This window comes from Bombina bombina, chromosome 1 (assembly GCF_027579735.1).
Source record: "Bombina bombina isolate aBomBom1 chromosome 1, aBomBom1.pri, whole genome shotgun sequence".
In the NCBI taxonomy this organism is placed as follows: Eukaryota; Metazoa; Chordata; class Amphibia; order Anura; family Bombinatoridae; genus Bombina; species Bombina bombina.
Window position 1 is genome coordinate 1,352,423,781 of NC_069499.1, and position 17,186 is coordinate 1,352,440,966.

General features: G+C 37.5%; 1 long non-coding RNA gene across 1 annotated transcript; it reads left to right on the top strand.

The window, feature by feature from the left end:
- Window positions 1-475: 475 nt before the first annotated feature.
- On the top strand, window positions 476-16,795 carry LOC128649822 (uncharacterized). The gene is made up of 3 exons (XR_008400697.1): window positions 476-599; window positions 5,358-5,467; window positions 16,011-16,795. It is a non-coding gene; the product is annotated as an uncharacterized LOC128649822 (long non-coding RNA).
- Window positions 16,796-17,186: the final 391 nt, after the last annotated feature.

The window sequence follows — 17,186 nt, forward strand, 5'->3', positions numbered from 1 at the left end:
CCATATTCTTAAAATTTTAAAAAGATAAAGCAAGCAGCAGCAGCACGGATTAAGGTGTTTTATTTACGTTCAAAGACAAAATAACAGACTTACATTAAAACACCTGAATTTTAAAGTGGTGCTTACAGGTTGATTTCACAGAGCTAAATACGTACGGAGTGACTCCGGAGTAGAACTCTGAAGCAAGGACCAAGGAGTTTTTTAGACTAAGGTCAGATTGTGTGACATCACACTTTAGCATGTCATATGACCATGGTCATGTTCACAGTAGCAACAATATTTAAATAAATTCACTTTGATAATGACGTTGATTTATCATATCTTATTTATATTACGCACAGTGATGATGAGCATAACTAAGTATATAAAAGCCGTAATAATGACCCCACAAACATAACTTACATGCATCAGAAATAAGCTTTCCAAACGTCCTGCCCACATTAAAGATGGCCGCCTAGCTTCTTTCCGATAGCCAGGAAAATAGTCAATAGAAAGTACCGCCGAGATTGTCACAGCTACAGCTTTCTTATTGGATTGGTGGCGCGAAATACAAACAACCCGAATGAAACGAGCGATCATTACAACAGATACGTTAAATAGTATGCTATGGAAAGATCTGAGATCCGTGCTGCGCTAAAAGGCGAGAGAATGCACCAGGTGGCGGGAAGTAATTGGCAATTAGCGAGTATAGAATGGGACTGGAGCAGAGAGAGGTCAGGAAGCAGATGTTAGGCAACTGTCAGTTAAAGCTGTGGCGGTAGGGATAGGTGTATATGTATGGAGGAAAGTGAAAAAAAAGAAAGATGTAGAGATGGGATTGTTTGGACAAGGATGTCACAGTTCTTGGGAGAATACAAAATAAAATCTAGGGAAGGAGGGTGAAATGGAAACCGATGAGATTGGCAAGAATAGGTTGGGAAATAAATCAATGGGTAGCCAGAACATTGTTTCTCAACCACGGTCTGCAAGTACCCCCAACAGGCCAGGTTTTCATTATAGCTGGACCAGTGCACAGGTGAAATAATCGGTTTATGGATGAGAGCAGCTTAGTAACCATGGTTACTGATCAGCTGATTACTTCACTTGTGCACTGGTTCAGCTATCACAACCTGGCCTGTTGGGGGTACTTGAGGGCTGCGGTTGAGAAACACCGGCCTAGAAAATTTAAAGGTGTTGGGGAGGAAGAGAATAAACAGGCAAAAAAATAAGGGAGGAGATAGAGGAACTGATGTGAACTGAATAGTAAACACCATGAGATTTTAAAATAAAATCTTGTTTTGTACAGTAAAACAACATAACTGTATAGTTTTCCTTATTTATTTTGCAGCTTTTTCATGTTATTCGATCTAAAACTGTGTGTGGTGGAGGTGGTGGGGGGTGTAATTCTTAGAACTCAAAATGCTCACTGCAGACCCTTCTACATATCTTTCCCTAATTGACTTGCTGACAATTGCAATACAATACAATTTACACTAACAATATGACAGTGACAAGCGTTGTTGTCTTCTCCAATTAAGGCAAATGGTGGGTGGAGTCTGGCTATTGAAAAATAACTGCTTCAACCAAGATGTTAAAGTGAATGTCAACTTGTATGAATCAGCGCCCGTTTTTTAAAAAACTATTAAAAACAGGGGCACTGGGGCGGAGCTAGCCTTTGCTGCGACAAGAGGCATATTAGGAAAGCTCCTGATCATTGCTAATATTTAGAGATTAATTTATAGTGAATTTTCTCAAAATTGGTACTAGTTTTATGGGGAATGCATTGGTTACTCGTACATGACTTGTTCCTGCAGGAGATTGGAACTGGAGCTGAGTAATGGACTATATACACTCCTAGGATAAAGCCACGTGGACGCTTCTATTACCAGTGAGGCCGGGAAGTTGTTCTAAATTTAACCAAAGAAGGATACTGTTGGCTACTAGGCGTCTTTATTAAAGATCTAATATGGAGGTCTTTTATACAAGCATTTCAACTTTATTTCAGGAATTTATTACAGCAATGCAACAGCAAATTGACACTGCACTGCAGGAGACGCGGAGTCAGAAGTTGGCCTTGCCATGGTCAGGTGCTCCGGACCAGTGTGCGGCTTCGCCACTAGAATTCTCCTCATCTGCCTCGCCTGTCCCTCCACCGGAGATTGCGGCCGAATCACGGTGGAGAAATCAAGCTATACAGGAGAGTCTGTTGAGGGCGGATGTGGAACTTGGTGGTACAGACGGCGAGCAGCTGATTCTGGCTGAGCAATTTGGTATGCAGAAGCGGGCAGAGACGGCACTGGACACCATATGCGGAAATTCACAGCGGCTTCTCCTGGCATGTACAGTAGACCCAGACCTGGGAGACTTTGTAAAACAGCTGCCTGTTTATGGGTTTTCCCTGATGAAGCGAGAAGCTTTCCTCGACGATACCTGGAGGCATTGTAATGCTAAGTATGCCCAGCGATCACTAATTGCTGGGGAAACACGACACAGACTTGGCATTGGATAAAACCCCATAAAACACCTGCCAACCCCCAGTAATTGCATGCTTGGACTTCGTGGTTCTGTTGTAACATAAGAGGTTTGGCAGGATTCAATTATGTTTTAATGTTTGATGATAAAGTGGCCTAGAGACGCTGAGACAGTCCATATGGTTTGGCCTCTTTCGCTGTTTATTATTTTTATGTGCTGTCTCACGTTCCCAACATGCTGTTAAAATATCTTCTATGTTGAATAGTCTTGAAGCCTGACTAGTTTAGACATATATCCTCATTGGGGTATATGCCAGGCTGTTATATTGGTTTGCCTGAATAGTCCACAGCTAGTTTTCTTTTAATTAGCGGTATACCCATTATATTGTTTGCAGTTATAACTATTTAGGAATATCTTAGTTTGGGCCTCATAGATCTATTAAATTATCTTAATCATCTTGTTTATTTCTATACTATCATGGCAGTAGATAGAGTGACCTTATATGTTCTTCATGTATATTCCTAACCGATGCCTATAATATGATACAGTTTATATGCTTCATTAAATGTTGTTTTTTTCTACATGCATTTATATAAAGTTCTAGTTTTGAAGAAATGTATTATATAGATAGTGTTTGCAATATAGTGTGTTAGCCATACACTGGATTCTATATAATGATTATCAGATTATATTATTTTATTCGACAGCTAGTGGGGTAATATGTATATGATATCTATAAAATATTGATATATGATATGCTTCCTTAGAACACAACCGTCTTTAGATAGGGAAAGCTACAAATTCTAACTACTAATGTGTAAACTCAGGTTACTTTAGTGAGGTACTCCATGTGTTCTCTGTCGGGGGGTACAGGGCCCGTACCCTTACCGCAGGGGCATGAGCTGTAAGAAGTTTCACCCATATACTTATATATAGTCCAAGACAGGTCTCGCAGGTGCCTAACTAATACAACAATCCTTATGCCTTTTTACATAGTAATATCTGTATCTATTATTCCAATGGAGATACTTGGGTTATTTAATCTATGCTCTTACATAAGGTTGCTTGATTATCCAACATAAGTGCCCAACTAGTAACATGCGAATAGAGCCATAGTAGTTCCACTTTGATATCTAACCTGCCCTCAAGCTAATTTGTCTTACGAGAGAAATCTCTATACCTCACTTGGCTAGCCCTAACAGACTTGAAACCAGGATTAGGTTTGACTTTCCTTTCTCTACAGTCCTACTTAAATAGTTTTATATTAAGAGTTGGTCGGCTCCGATTCCCCCCCTAAGGGCCTTCTCTTAGTATATGTTTAACAACTAAACTCTGGAACGCAGATTCCATTTAATTTTCTTATATTTTACTACATGACTGACATAATGTAGCGGCTAGTAATATTCCCATCGCTATGTTATTCAATGCTAGTTTTACTCTCCTTTTTTTTTCCTAGTGGTTAGAGATTCGAGTGGGGTCTATTTAATTTAAGGAGTGTGTTAAATGTAAGGGCTAAAATGCGGCCCTATAGGCTATATGTCTTAAGCTACGGGACACAGATCCCACCTAAAAACCCCTATAAATCATACAAGAGTCCTCTAATATAGTTATGGTTGATAAACCTTTCCCTCATATATGTTTTAAATTATAGTCCTGATGGCCCAAAAAGGGCTATATATGTCCTATAGTTAAAAAATCTGAGGCCAGTTTTTATGTCCTTTGACCACATAGGAGTACTTCAATTTCAGAATTATTCTTGACTATTAGTTCTCTAATATTTGTTTTTGAAATGTAAGATCTCATTTATGACTTTGATTATGATTTGTCATGCTTCTGAGGCCAGTTTTTATGTCCTTTGACCACATAGGAGTACTTCAATTTCAGAATTATTCTTGACTATTAGTTCTCTAATATTTGTTTTTGAAATGTAAGATCTCATTTATGACTTTGATTATGATTTGTCATGCTTCATGTATTGACAGTGATATATATGTTTGATAATTGCCCTTACAGGCTAAGGGCCTATGTTTGTGGTTGCTATGTGCTATACTGTTATATTATTTGCCTCAATAAAAATATTTAAACAAAAAAAAAACAAAAAAAAAAAACAGGGGCACTTTCATTCGTGAAAGTTTACTTTGTACCGGATTTTACAAATACTTACCTTCTTCTCCTGAAACACCGGATCGCCGATCCCACGCCTGCAGCTCCTCTGTACTTTGTCAGCAATGACGAAACTGTCTCTCTCCAATCACGGCTTCCCCCTAGGAACTTAACTGGTGAGGCCAAGCCGTGATTGGAGGAAGCCGGTTTCGTCATTGCTGTGTCAGTACAGCAGGAAGAAGCAGGCGGGGCTATCTGCTATCCAGCGTTTCAGGAGAAGAAGGTAAGTATTTATAAAATCCGGGGCAATGTAAACTTTAATGAATGAAAGTGCCCCTGTTTTTAATAGTTTTTTTTAAAAACCGGGCATTGATTCATGAGAGTTGACATTCACTTTAATTTGTTTCAACAATGTTTAGACTTGCCAGATATGTTATTCTATAGCAGGACAACTGACATGCCTTATAATTACAGGGTGTTTACTGTTCCTTTAAGAGTCCACTGAGATGATTGAACAAAGTTTTGTGTAGTAATAGATGGTTGCTAAGGAAACCAGGGTAATTGGGAGCTGAGGGCATAGATAGAAGAATGAGTGTAATGGGGATAGGGAATTAAATCTGGTTAAATCAAGTTCTTGAGGTGAAGAGGTACCAGAGTTTGAACAGAGAGAAATAAAGATGGTAGGCCCAAGAACAGAAGTGTGGGTTAAGATGTTGGTCAGAGGAGAACATAAAGGCTGACTCTTAAAAGATTATATATACACATATACACACTGGCTCTTACCAACATATTTGTATCTTCAGATTTGGAGGAGTCTGTGACAGAGCTGAACAAAGAAGTGGAAAGACTGACTCAGAACATTGAAGCAGTGACGCAGTACCAGTCATCTGTCTTCCAGGTCACTAAAGTGCTGGTAAGTGTAACAGAGACGCACATTGCATACAGGGAGTGCAGAATTATTAGGCAAGTTGTATTTTTGAGGATTAATTTTATTATTGAACAACAACCATGTTCTCAATGAACCCAAAAAACTCATTAATATCAAAGCTGAATATTTTTGGAAGTAGTTTTTAGTTTGTTTTTAGTTTTAGCTATTTTAGGGGGATATCTGTGTGTGCAGGTAACTATTACTGTGCATAATTATTAGGCAACTTAACAAAAAACAAATATATACCCATTTCAATTATTTATTTTTACCAGTGAAACCAATATAACATCTCAACATTCAAAAATATACATTTCTGACATTCAAAAACAAAACAAAAACAAATCAGTGACCAATATAGCCACCTTTCTTTGCAAGGACACTCAAAAGCCTGCCATCCATGGATTCTGTCAGTGTTTTGATCTGTTCACCATCAACATTGCGTGCAGCAGCAACCACAGCCTCCCAGACACTGTTCAGAGAGGTGTACTGTTTTCCCTCCTTGTAAATCTCACATTTGATGATGGACCACAGGTTCTCAATGGGGTTCAGATCAGGTGAACAAGGAGGCCATGTCATTAGATTTTCTTCTTTTATACCCTTTCTTGCCAGCCACGCTGTGGAGTACTTGGACGCGTGTGATGGAGCATTGTCCTGCATGAAAATCATGTTTTTCTTGAAGGATGCAGACTTCTTCCTGTACCACTGCTTGAAGAAGGTGTCTTCCAGAAACTGGCAGTAGGACTGGGAGTTGAGCTTGACTCCATCCTCAACCCGAAAAGGCCCCACAAGCTCATCTTTGATGATACCAGCCCAAACCAGTACTCCACCTCCACCTTGCTGGCGTCTGAGTCGGACTGGAGCTCTCTGCCTTTTACCAATCCAGCCACGGGCCCATCCATCTGGCCCATCAAGACTCACTCTCATTTCATCAGTCCATAAAACCTTAGAAAAATCAGTCTTGAGATATTTCTTGGCCCAGTCTTGACGTTTCAGCTTGTGTGTCTTGTTCAGTGGTGGTCGTCTTTCAGCCTTTCTTACCTTGGCCATGTCTCTGAGTATTGCACACCTTGTGCTTTTGGGCACTCCAGTGATGTTGCAGCTCTGAAATATGGCCAAACTGGTGGCAAGTGGCATCTTGGCAGCTGCACGCTTGACTTTTCTCAGTTCATGGGCAGTTATTTTGCGCCTTGGTTTTTCCACACGCTTCTTGCGACCCTGTTGACTATTTTGAATGAAACGCTTGATTGTTCGATGATCACGCTTCAGAAGCTTTGCAATTTTAAGAGTGCTGCATCCCTATGCAAGATATCTCACTATTTTGACTTTTCTGAGCCTGTCAAGTCCTTCTTTTGACCCATTTTGCCAAAGGAAAGGAAGTTGCCTAATAATTATGCACACCTGATATAGGGTGTTGATGTCATTAGACCACACCCCTTCTCATTACAGAGATGCACATCACCTAATATGCTTAATTGGTAGTAGGCTTTCGAGCCTATACAGCTTGGAGTAAGACAACATGCATAAAGAGGATGATGTGGTCAAAATACTAATTTGCCTAATAATTCTGCACTCCCTGTATACACTGTACATCAAGTAATTCAGGATGTCCAACAACTAGCACACTGGTGTACTGGGATTTTTTGTATGTGTTTGTTTGTGAGGTGCATTTATCCAGAATAAGTGCTATCAAATTTTATTATCATACTGAAATGTAACCTTCACCACGTTTTATATTACTGGTCCCTAACAAGAGCATGATCTTTATCCCAGTAACAGTATCAGGGTTAAAGCTAAGCAATTTTAATAAAGGATGTGACGATTGTGCACTTAAAACATGGATTCCTTCTCTAAGTACTCTCATTACATGACCAATGTTGCTTCTATCATTTTGGTTACATAGAAATTGTGTGGCAGATGTTATAATTCAGAAAGTCTATCATAACAAGATCCAATTTCTGTCTCTACGTAGCGTTGCAGTGTCTTGCTGCCAGTCAGTGACTGGGTATCATTCCCTACTATAACACTGCATTTTGAGAAGTGACAGCTATGTGGGAGAGAGTGCACCACAATACAGCACAATGGTAGATACAGCATTCATTTCACAGTGTGTGTACTTTTCTTGTCTTCCAATAACAGAGATATCTCTGGCTATCTGGGCTGGTATAACGCAGTCTTGCTGATGCTGCCCCCTGCAGGGGAGAATCACTTTGAGGAGATGCTGAAGTTCATTTACAATGGCATGGGTTTAACCCCTTGGCTTCCACACGTTCAAAAGAAATACATAACAGCCTTTGTTAGGAGACAAGGAGTTAAAGGGATAGTCTACACCTGAATTTGTATTGTTTTAAAAGATAGATAATCCCTTTATTACCCATTCCCTAAATTTGCATAACCAACACCGTTATATTAATACACTTTTTACCTCTTTGATTACCTTGTATCTAAGCTTCTGCAGACTACCCCCTTATTTCAGTCCTTTTGACAGACTTGCATTTTAGCCAATCAGTGCTGACTCCTAGGTAACTCCACGTGCGTGAGCACAGTGTTATCTATATGAAGCACATGAACTAATACCCTCTAGTGGTGAAAAACTGTCACAATGCATTCATATAAGAGGCGGCCTTCAAGGTCTAAGAAATCAGCATATGAACCTCCTAGGTTTAGCTTTCAACTAAGAATACCAAGAGAACAAAGCAAAGTTGGTGATAAAAGTAAATTGGAAAGTTGCTTAAAATGACATGCCCTATCTGAATCATGAAAGTTTATTTTGGACTAGGTTGTCCCTTTTAACGACTGCCTAATATTGTAAATTTAAAATGGGCATATATATATATATACTGTGTATATGTGTGTGTGTGTGTGTATTTTTATATATATATATATATATATATATATATATATATATATATATATATATATATATATATATATATATATATATATATATATATATACACACTTTTATAGCTATGCGCCTAATTCTGAAAGAATACTGTCCGGTGTTTCTTCCATTCCACCAGCATCCCTCGTACAGACTAGTTTTAAAGGAGTATTAACACAAAATATAATTCCCCATAATATGTTTAATTATTCATTGTGAAAATAATATATATTTACTACTGAGAGGTTAGGATTGCGCTTAATTTATCATCACTTTAAATTTAAAAAAAAAAATGTTCCTTTATATATAAAATTATTCACTGCATTGTAAAAGGTCTGCATACAAAATAAGGGTTCTTAATAACATTTAAAATATATACATTGGTTTGCACTTAAGGTACACAACCCTCTAAAAGCCACTTGAATGTTTATCTCACTTCCTTTGCTGTAGTCAATTATGCACATGTGATTGTTTATATCTGTACATATCAGCCAATCATTGTGCAGCATTTATAAATATCAGAGGTATGCAGGGGATTAGAAACAATACAATTTTAAATTACTGGGAAAAAAATAGGCAAAATAAATTATGAAAATGCACTGCATTATTGTTATTCAAACTGCTAAGTTTGTTTAGTTACAATTACACAACACTTCGAATTATAATCTTATTTATTACTTTCTTCTTTGTATCTTCCTCCTCTGTTTTGTTTCCTGGTCTGTATCATAGTGACATAGAGCTGCCCCTCCCTACATGTGCAGCAATGTGTGCTCTCCAGAGTGAGTGCAATATGCATGCACCTATATGTACAATATACACCTTTTTATTTATACAATATGCACCTTTTATAATATTGTTTTGGAAATAATAACATAGAAATGTTTTTTTTTTTAAATCTTTTATTTATGTACCAACAGTATAAAATTACAAAGAAAGAGCCATTATACTTCTCCCATCCACCACGCAGGATATTTTGGGGGATCCAGAAAGGATTAAACAAATAATGTAGTGGAGACAGAGAACTTAGACATATACCTATACCGAAAGAGTACAAATCAGTCATTTCCACGTTTGTAAAAAAAAAAAAAAAAACAAGATAGTGTAAAATGACAGATTGCCTTATTAGGCATCCAATTAATAATAAATTGATCTAGAAAATGAAAACCATCAATAAGACAATATGACATTGCATGAAAATACCCTGTTGGAGGTTTTTCCTTCCTAATAAGGAAGTTGGTTTGAACATAGACCAGAGCAGAAACCAAAGAGAAAAAAAAAGAGAAAGAAAAAGGGGGAATGGGCAAAGGAGCACCCTACCACCCCCAGAACCCTTTACAGCCTCATTTCTGGTAATATCATTAGTTTATATGAAATTCTCCTCTAAGAATGGCTTCCTGTAGATAGATTGTATTTCTAAATGGGCTAATTGTTTTTGTATCGCTGGGGAGTGCGATCTTATGTAGTCCCCCCATTTTGCAAAAAACTTGGGGACCTTAGTCTTGCTATTATATTGGGCATCAAATTGTTCTATTATCATTTTGTTTTTAACTAGTTCCAGACGTTTTTTAAAACTTGGGGATTTCTATGACTTCCAACTGGAAAAATTACATTTCGACCGCATAATATAATAAAATGAATAAACTTTACATTGATAAGTCCCCTCTCGTTGCTTTTTAAAAAGATAATATCTGATATGTTAATCTCAGTCTTAGTGCTCAGTATTTTAGAAATCCAGTGTGATATGATATAGCCCAAATTTTTTAAATTTTTGGATATAGTCTTAAAGGGCCACTAAACCCAAAATCTTTCTTTCATGATTCAGACAGAGAATAAAAATTTAAACATTACAATTTACTTCCATTATTTATTTTGCTTCATTTTTTAAATATCCTTAGTTGAAGAAAAAGCGATGCACATGGTGAGCCAATCACATGAAGCTTCTATGTGCAGCAACCAATCAGCAACTAGTGAGCATATCTAGATATGCTTTTCCTCAAAGAATATCAAGAGAATAAAACAAATTAGATAATATAAGTAAATTAGAAAGATGTTTAAAATTGCATTCTCTTTCTAAATCAAAAAAAAAAAAATGTGGGTGGCATGTCCCTTTAAACAATGCACAATTTTTGCATTTAGGAAGTTTCACCTATAACATGCCACTGTTCTCGCTTGATTCCACTTTGTAAGCTTATCTGGAGTAATGTAGGCAAAATTCAGCAATTTCACATGGGACTCGCGCCAGGAAGAGAGAAGCGTAGTTTTGTATGCTCTTTCATTGCTTTTAGTAATCAGATAATCTCGCACAAAGTGAATCTCCTTTCTCCATTTTGCAGTTAATTTAGTAGTATTACTCTTTCCTTCTTGTTTAAGAATTAATCTATACCAATATGATATCGAACAGATACCGTTTTTAGCTAAGTTTATTCCTGCTTCTATATCTTTCCACTGTTGTGGTGTAGATTTCAATTTATGGGAGGTACACTAATGTCTAGCTTGGAGAAAGGCAAAGAAGCTTTTATTGTCAATATTAAACTGTTTGATTTGTTCAAAGGAGTTAACGTTAGTCCAATTAGGCTCAAATAGTTAAGCAGTATATTCTAGACCTTGCCGTTTCCATTGCTTAAAAATATTTGAACTCATCCCCTCTGGGAAATCGTGGTTACCCGTTAATTCAAGGAACTTAGAAAAATTAGGAAGGACATATAGAGATTTGCAAAACTTTTGCCAGGCAATGATGTTTTATTTGAAAACTAACATTTTTTTTAATAATGTCTGGTAGCTTTTTCACTGGTATATGAATTAGTGCCTTTCCATTAAAGGGAGCTAACATATTTTCTTCAATATTTTTAAGCATGAAGTGATCCTTTCCTGCTACCCAGTCCGTTACTATCTTTGCCATACAAACCCAATTATATTTTTGTAATGAAGGTAGGTTAAACCCTGACATATTTTGTAATCGATTTAAACAATATATATTGACATTTTGGCCTTCCCCTTCCCCCATAAGAATCCTCGGAAGGCTTTGTGTAAGGTTTAAATGTGTGTGTATTTTAGTAGTAGTGGTACATTTTGTAAGAAATATAGAAGCTTAGGAAAGGCTACCATTTTTATCAGATTTATTTTAGCCGAAAGTGTAAGAGGTAAAATCGCCCACAGCTTTAAATATCAACAGGTTGGCCGTGTATACTGTTACTTGTAATTCTTTATTCCTACTTTAATTCCTTTTATTTAATTTCTGATTGTGATTGCTAATGATTCTATTGATAAATTGAACAATAGATGGGATAATGAGCATCCCTGTCTTGTACCTTTTACTAATTGGAAATATAAAGAGATGTTACCATTTATAATTAAGGCTGAGAGAGGGCATCTATAGAGAGTCTTGAAAAAAGACAAGAAAGCGCCCCTCAGTCCAAATTTTTCAAACAACGTATATAAATGATCCCAACTCACATGATCGAGCACCTTTTCCGCATCGATTGATATTATAGCCCTATCTGTATCTACTACTTCCGTTTCTTATTCTCATCGTGTGAAAAGTAGTCCAGTGTAATAAGGACTTTTCTTAAAATGGAGAAAAAAGATCTGTGATGCATGAACCCTGTCTAATCTGGGTGAATTAGATCCATAAGAAAGGTTTTTATTCTCCTAGCTATAATCCCTGTAAGTAATTTGTAGTCTACGTTGAAAAGCGAAATGGGGCAATAATTTTTATTCTTTTTAAAAATTAACGTGATGTATGATTTAGTAAATTCTTTAGATATTTTCCCCTTTTGAATGAAATAGAAATTGAACAGGTCAAGGAGCTGCCTATTAATTTGGTTCATGAGGATCTTATAATATTCGTATCTGGAATACCAATAATCTGTAATTTATTACGTCTTTAACGATCCTCAAGTTCAACAATCTTAGTTTGTAGTTTCAGAATCGGAAAGTCTTGTTGGGAGTTTATTTTTTTCTTCTTTGTTAGACTTGTTTTCTAGTTCAGAAATTCGCAATTCCACCTCATTCAGTCTTTTATTGAACTGTTGCACATCCCCCGTTAATTGAGATAAATTCTGAGTTAGTTCAAGTTGTGGCTGAATAAATTCAAATTCTTGTTTTAAAGCCTCAAATTGTGGCGTTATCAAGTCTGATATTTCTTTTGCTAGGGATTGAGAGTCTTGTCCAGACATGTGAGTGTCAGAGGAATTCCAGGGGCTCTTGACTTGAGCCTGGCTTCCCTCAACGACACCAAGCATAAGGTACTCTCTCCGTCTACTGCAGCGTGGTCTCCCTTGCGTCACATCCGGTGTAGTGCATGTACGGAAGCCTAATAAAATAGAAATGTTACTATAGTGCACATAACATTCATAAATTGCTTCTAAGGAAATCAGAAATATTTTGACCATTGTTATAATTAAACATACCTTGCAATTTGAGTGTTGATTATTGTGTTTTTTTTAATAAAGACTAAATATAAATGCTATCCTATATAATTAAAGGGACAGTCTACTCCAAAAATTTTAGTTTTTGAAAAGATAACATGGTTATTATATTAACCCCTTAATGACCGAGGACGTACGCCATACGTCCTCAGAAAAAATACAGTTAACGACTGAGGACGTATGGCGTACGTCCTCGGTTTGGAAAGCAGCTGGAAGCGATCCTGATCACTTCCAGCTGCTTTCCGGTTATTGCAGGATGCCTCGATATTGAGGCATCCTGCAATAACAATTTGTACCCCTCCGGTGCAGAGAGAGCCACTCTGTGGCCCTCTCTACACCGGACATCGATGGCTGCATTCGTTGGTGAGTGGGAGCTGCAGTGGGAGGCGGGTGGGCGGCCATCGATGGGTTCTGAGACACAGATGGGGGCGGGACAGTCGTGCGCGCACGGGGGGCGGCAGGCGCATGCACGGGGAGGGAGCGGGTGGGAACCGCTACACTACAGAAATGATGAAGTATAAGTGGGAGGAAGGGGGGGGGGGGAAGAAATGCCCCAAAAAAGTAATCTAAGGGATCTGGGAGGGGGTGGTGGTTGGTCTTGGGCTACACTACAGCTACACTACAGAAAAAAATAAAATAAAAAAGTGACTATATATTGTAAACTGGGTACTGGCAGACAGCTGCCTGTACCCAAGATGGCTGCCAAGAAGTTAGAGGGGAGGTTAGAGAGCTGTTTGGGGGGGAGGGGGGCAGGGATGTTGGGGGCTAAGGGGGGGTCCTACACAGCAGCATATGTAAATATGCAAAGGGGAAACAAAAATAAAAAAAGGATGCCTTTTATGTTAGTACTGGCAGACTTTCTGCCAGTACTTAAGATGGTGGGGACAATTGTGGGGTGGGGGAGGTAAGAGAGCTGTTTGGGAGGGATCAGGGGGGGATGATGTGTCAGGTGGGAGGCTGATCTCTACACTAAAGCTAAAATTAACCCTAGAAGCTACCTAATTAACCCCTTCACTGCTAGCCATAATACACGTGAGATGCGCAGCAGCATTTAGCGGCCTTCTAAATACCAAAAAGCAACGCCAAAGCCATATATGTCTGCTATTTCTGAACAAAGGGGATCCCAGAGAAGCATTTACAACCATTTGTGCCATAATTACAGAAGCTGTTTGTAAATTATTTCAGTGAGAAACCTAAAATTTGGAAAAATTGAACGTTTTTTTTTTAATATTTTATCACATTTGGCGGTGAAATGGTGGTATGAAATATACCAAAATGGGCCTAGATCAATACTTTGGGTTGTCTACTACATTACACTAAAGCTAAAATTACCCCAAAAAGCTCCCTACATGCTCTCTAATTAACCCCTTCACTGCTGGGCATAATACACGTGGTGCGCAATGGCATTTTGCGGCCTTCTAATTACTAAAAAGCAATGCCAAAGCCATATATGTCTGCTATTTCTGAACAAAGGGGATCCCAGAGAAAAATTTACAACCATTTATGCCATAATTGCACAAGCTGTTTGTAAATAATTTCAGTGAGAAACCTAAAGTTTGTAAAAAAAAAAATGTGAAAAAGTGTACTTTTTTTTTTTTTTTATTTGATCGCATTTGGCGGTGAAATGGTGGCATGAAATATACCAAAATTGGCCTAGATCAATACTTTGGGATGTCTTCTAAAAAAAAAATATATACATGTCAAGGGATATTCAGGGATTCCTTAAAGATATCAGTGTCCCAATGTAACTAGCGCTAATTTAAAAAAAAAAAATGGTTTGGAAATAGCAAAGTGCTACTTGTATTTAGGGCCCTATAACTTGCAAAGAACATGTAAACATTGGGTATTTCTAAACTCAGGACAAAATTTAGAAACTATTTAGCATGGGTGTTTTTTGGTGGTTGTAGATGCGTAACAGATTTTGGGGGTCAAAGTTAGAAAAAGTGTGTATTTTTTCCATTTTTTCCATATATTTTATATTGTTTTTATAGTAAATTATAAGATATGATGAAAATAAGGGTATCTTTAGAAAGTCCATTTAATGGCGAGAAAAACGGTATATAATATGTGTGGGTATTGTAAATGAGTAAGTGGAAAAACACAAACACTGCAAAAATGTAAAAATAGTCTTGGTCCCAAACGGACAGAAAATGGAAAAGTGCTGTCGTCATTAAGGGGTTAATATACTTTTTACCTCTGTGATTACCTTGTAGCTAAGTATCTTCTGAATGCCCCCTTATCACATGGCTATTTATTATCTGCTGACTTGCACTTTAGCCAATTAGTGCTGTGTTGTGCGCTACTCTGGGAGTGAGCAAAACGTTATCTATATGGCACACATGAACTAGCGGTGTCTTGTGAAAAGCTAGTAAAAAAGCATGTGATAAGAGGCTGTCTGTAGTGGCTTAGAAACAGGCAGAAATGTATAGGTTTAAATGTTATAAAGTATATTAATACAGCAATGTTGGTTGTGCAAAGCTGGGGAATGGGTAGTATAATCGGTATCTATCTTTTTAAACAATAACAATTTTGGTGTAGACTGTCCCTTTAACTACACTTACTGTGTTCTGATTTCACACCACATTGCAGACTTCAGCAAGGCTCTGTTTACTTCGGTAGTGTGATTCCACTGACATAATTAGGATTTCCCTTAGTGAGATATTACGCATGTGTACTACATGCACTTGCATGGGGGAACGTCCAAGTAAGAGGATTGCAAGGAGACCATGAATGTGCATCTAAGAAACTTTTTTTTTTTTTTCTTCTTTGTCTGAGTGCCGTATGGCTAGACTTACGATTGGCTAACATGCAAAAAACATCACATCAAGAAGGAAAAAATAATAATATTAACGGAGCTGCTGGAGCGGTTTGTTAGAAAAACACGATTAAAGTAAAATGGTACCTTACCTATAATTTAACATAAACTACATATAAACTATCGCAAAGATTTTAAATCTCATACTTGCATTTAAATTTACCATCACTTTTAAATATTTTCTTGCTTGTGATAACCCCAATTTGCATCGTTTTGACTTCCTGCCTGAGGAAGGAAAAATCTATAATCAGACCTATTTGAGGGTTACTTGAGTACTGGAGCTGAGACGCTTACCTAGGGAGATATCACTTACTGTAATATACATTCCTCCTTATGTTGCTTACAGCATTGTCTGCTGTGGTCACACACATTAACTTTAAATGTATTTCTTTTTTTAAACTCTAGTGCTCCTGGATGGATAATATAAAGGAACTTGCCAAACATAGGAAACATCTGCATCGGACTTCTGATACAGAGTGAGCTGCGGATCTTTCTATGGTGATTGCTCCTTGGTTTACGCAGGAAACAATTCCCATCTTTAGCTACAGTACCGGCTCTACAATACTGGAATTAAATGGTTGGTCCAAGAACAATGATGTCACAACATTGTGTGAGCCTTGCTGAATCAAATCACATCTTTCACGTTCCAAATGAGGATCCTGTGGTACAGTTAAATATACAAGCCATAAGGACTGCTGTGGTTTAAATCAAAGCGATGGAGCCTTTGGTTTATTCTTTAATTTTAAGTGTATGCTATGGGGGAGAAGGGAAATTCCAGGCATTCGAAGATGTAGAGGAGCTTCTGGTTATTGACAAATTATATTACACTGTGCTTTTCTGATTTTTGTACAAAAGGGCAAGCTGAACATTACCTATGAAAATCATCACATGCATTGTTTGAGCATTGCAAGAAATATAGAAAAAGGCTTTAATACTTAGTGATACAAGTTGTTGTGTACAAATTACATATAGGAGTGTTCACATGTCTGGAGCACTATACAGCAGCTAGAATGTTAACCATATGCAAGCGCACTAGATGGCAGCAATATTTCCTGTTGAGTAGTGCTCCAGACACCAACCTAGGTATTTTTTCAAAAAAGAATACAAAGGGAATGTAATAGAATCAAATGCTTTGCTGTGTCTGAATCACAAAATAAAAATGTTGGGTTTCATATCCCTTTAATGATAAACTCTGTCATTCTTGTTACTTGATAGATTATTGTTTTTCCAGCTGTCTAGACATTTTACTAGATGGGTACCTTTAGTGAGAGTTTAGTATGTGTATTCCAAAGAAAATATAGTTTTCAGTTAGTCATTTTTCTGCTTAATCAGACTTGACAAATGCAGGTAGACAAGGTTTCTAAAATTTGTGTTCGGAATATTTCTATTTACAATGGCACTTTCCATCAGGTGCCACAGCATTCTATAAACTCATGTTTCTGTTTTTAAATGCAAACAAATGTTGTTGAGTATCTTGGTTTTGCATGAATGGTTTGTGACATTTAGATAAGAAGTCAGAAGTAGGGGGGGTAATCTTGTGTGTACATGATCTGGAGTTAGTTGCGTATTTGTGTTATCAGA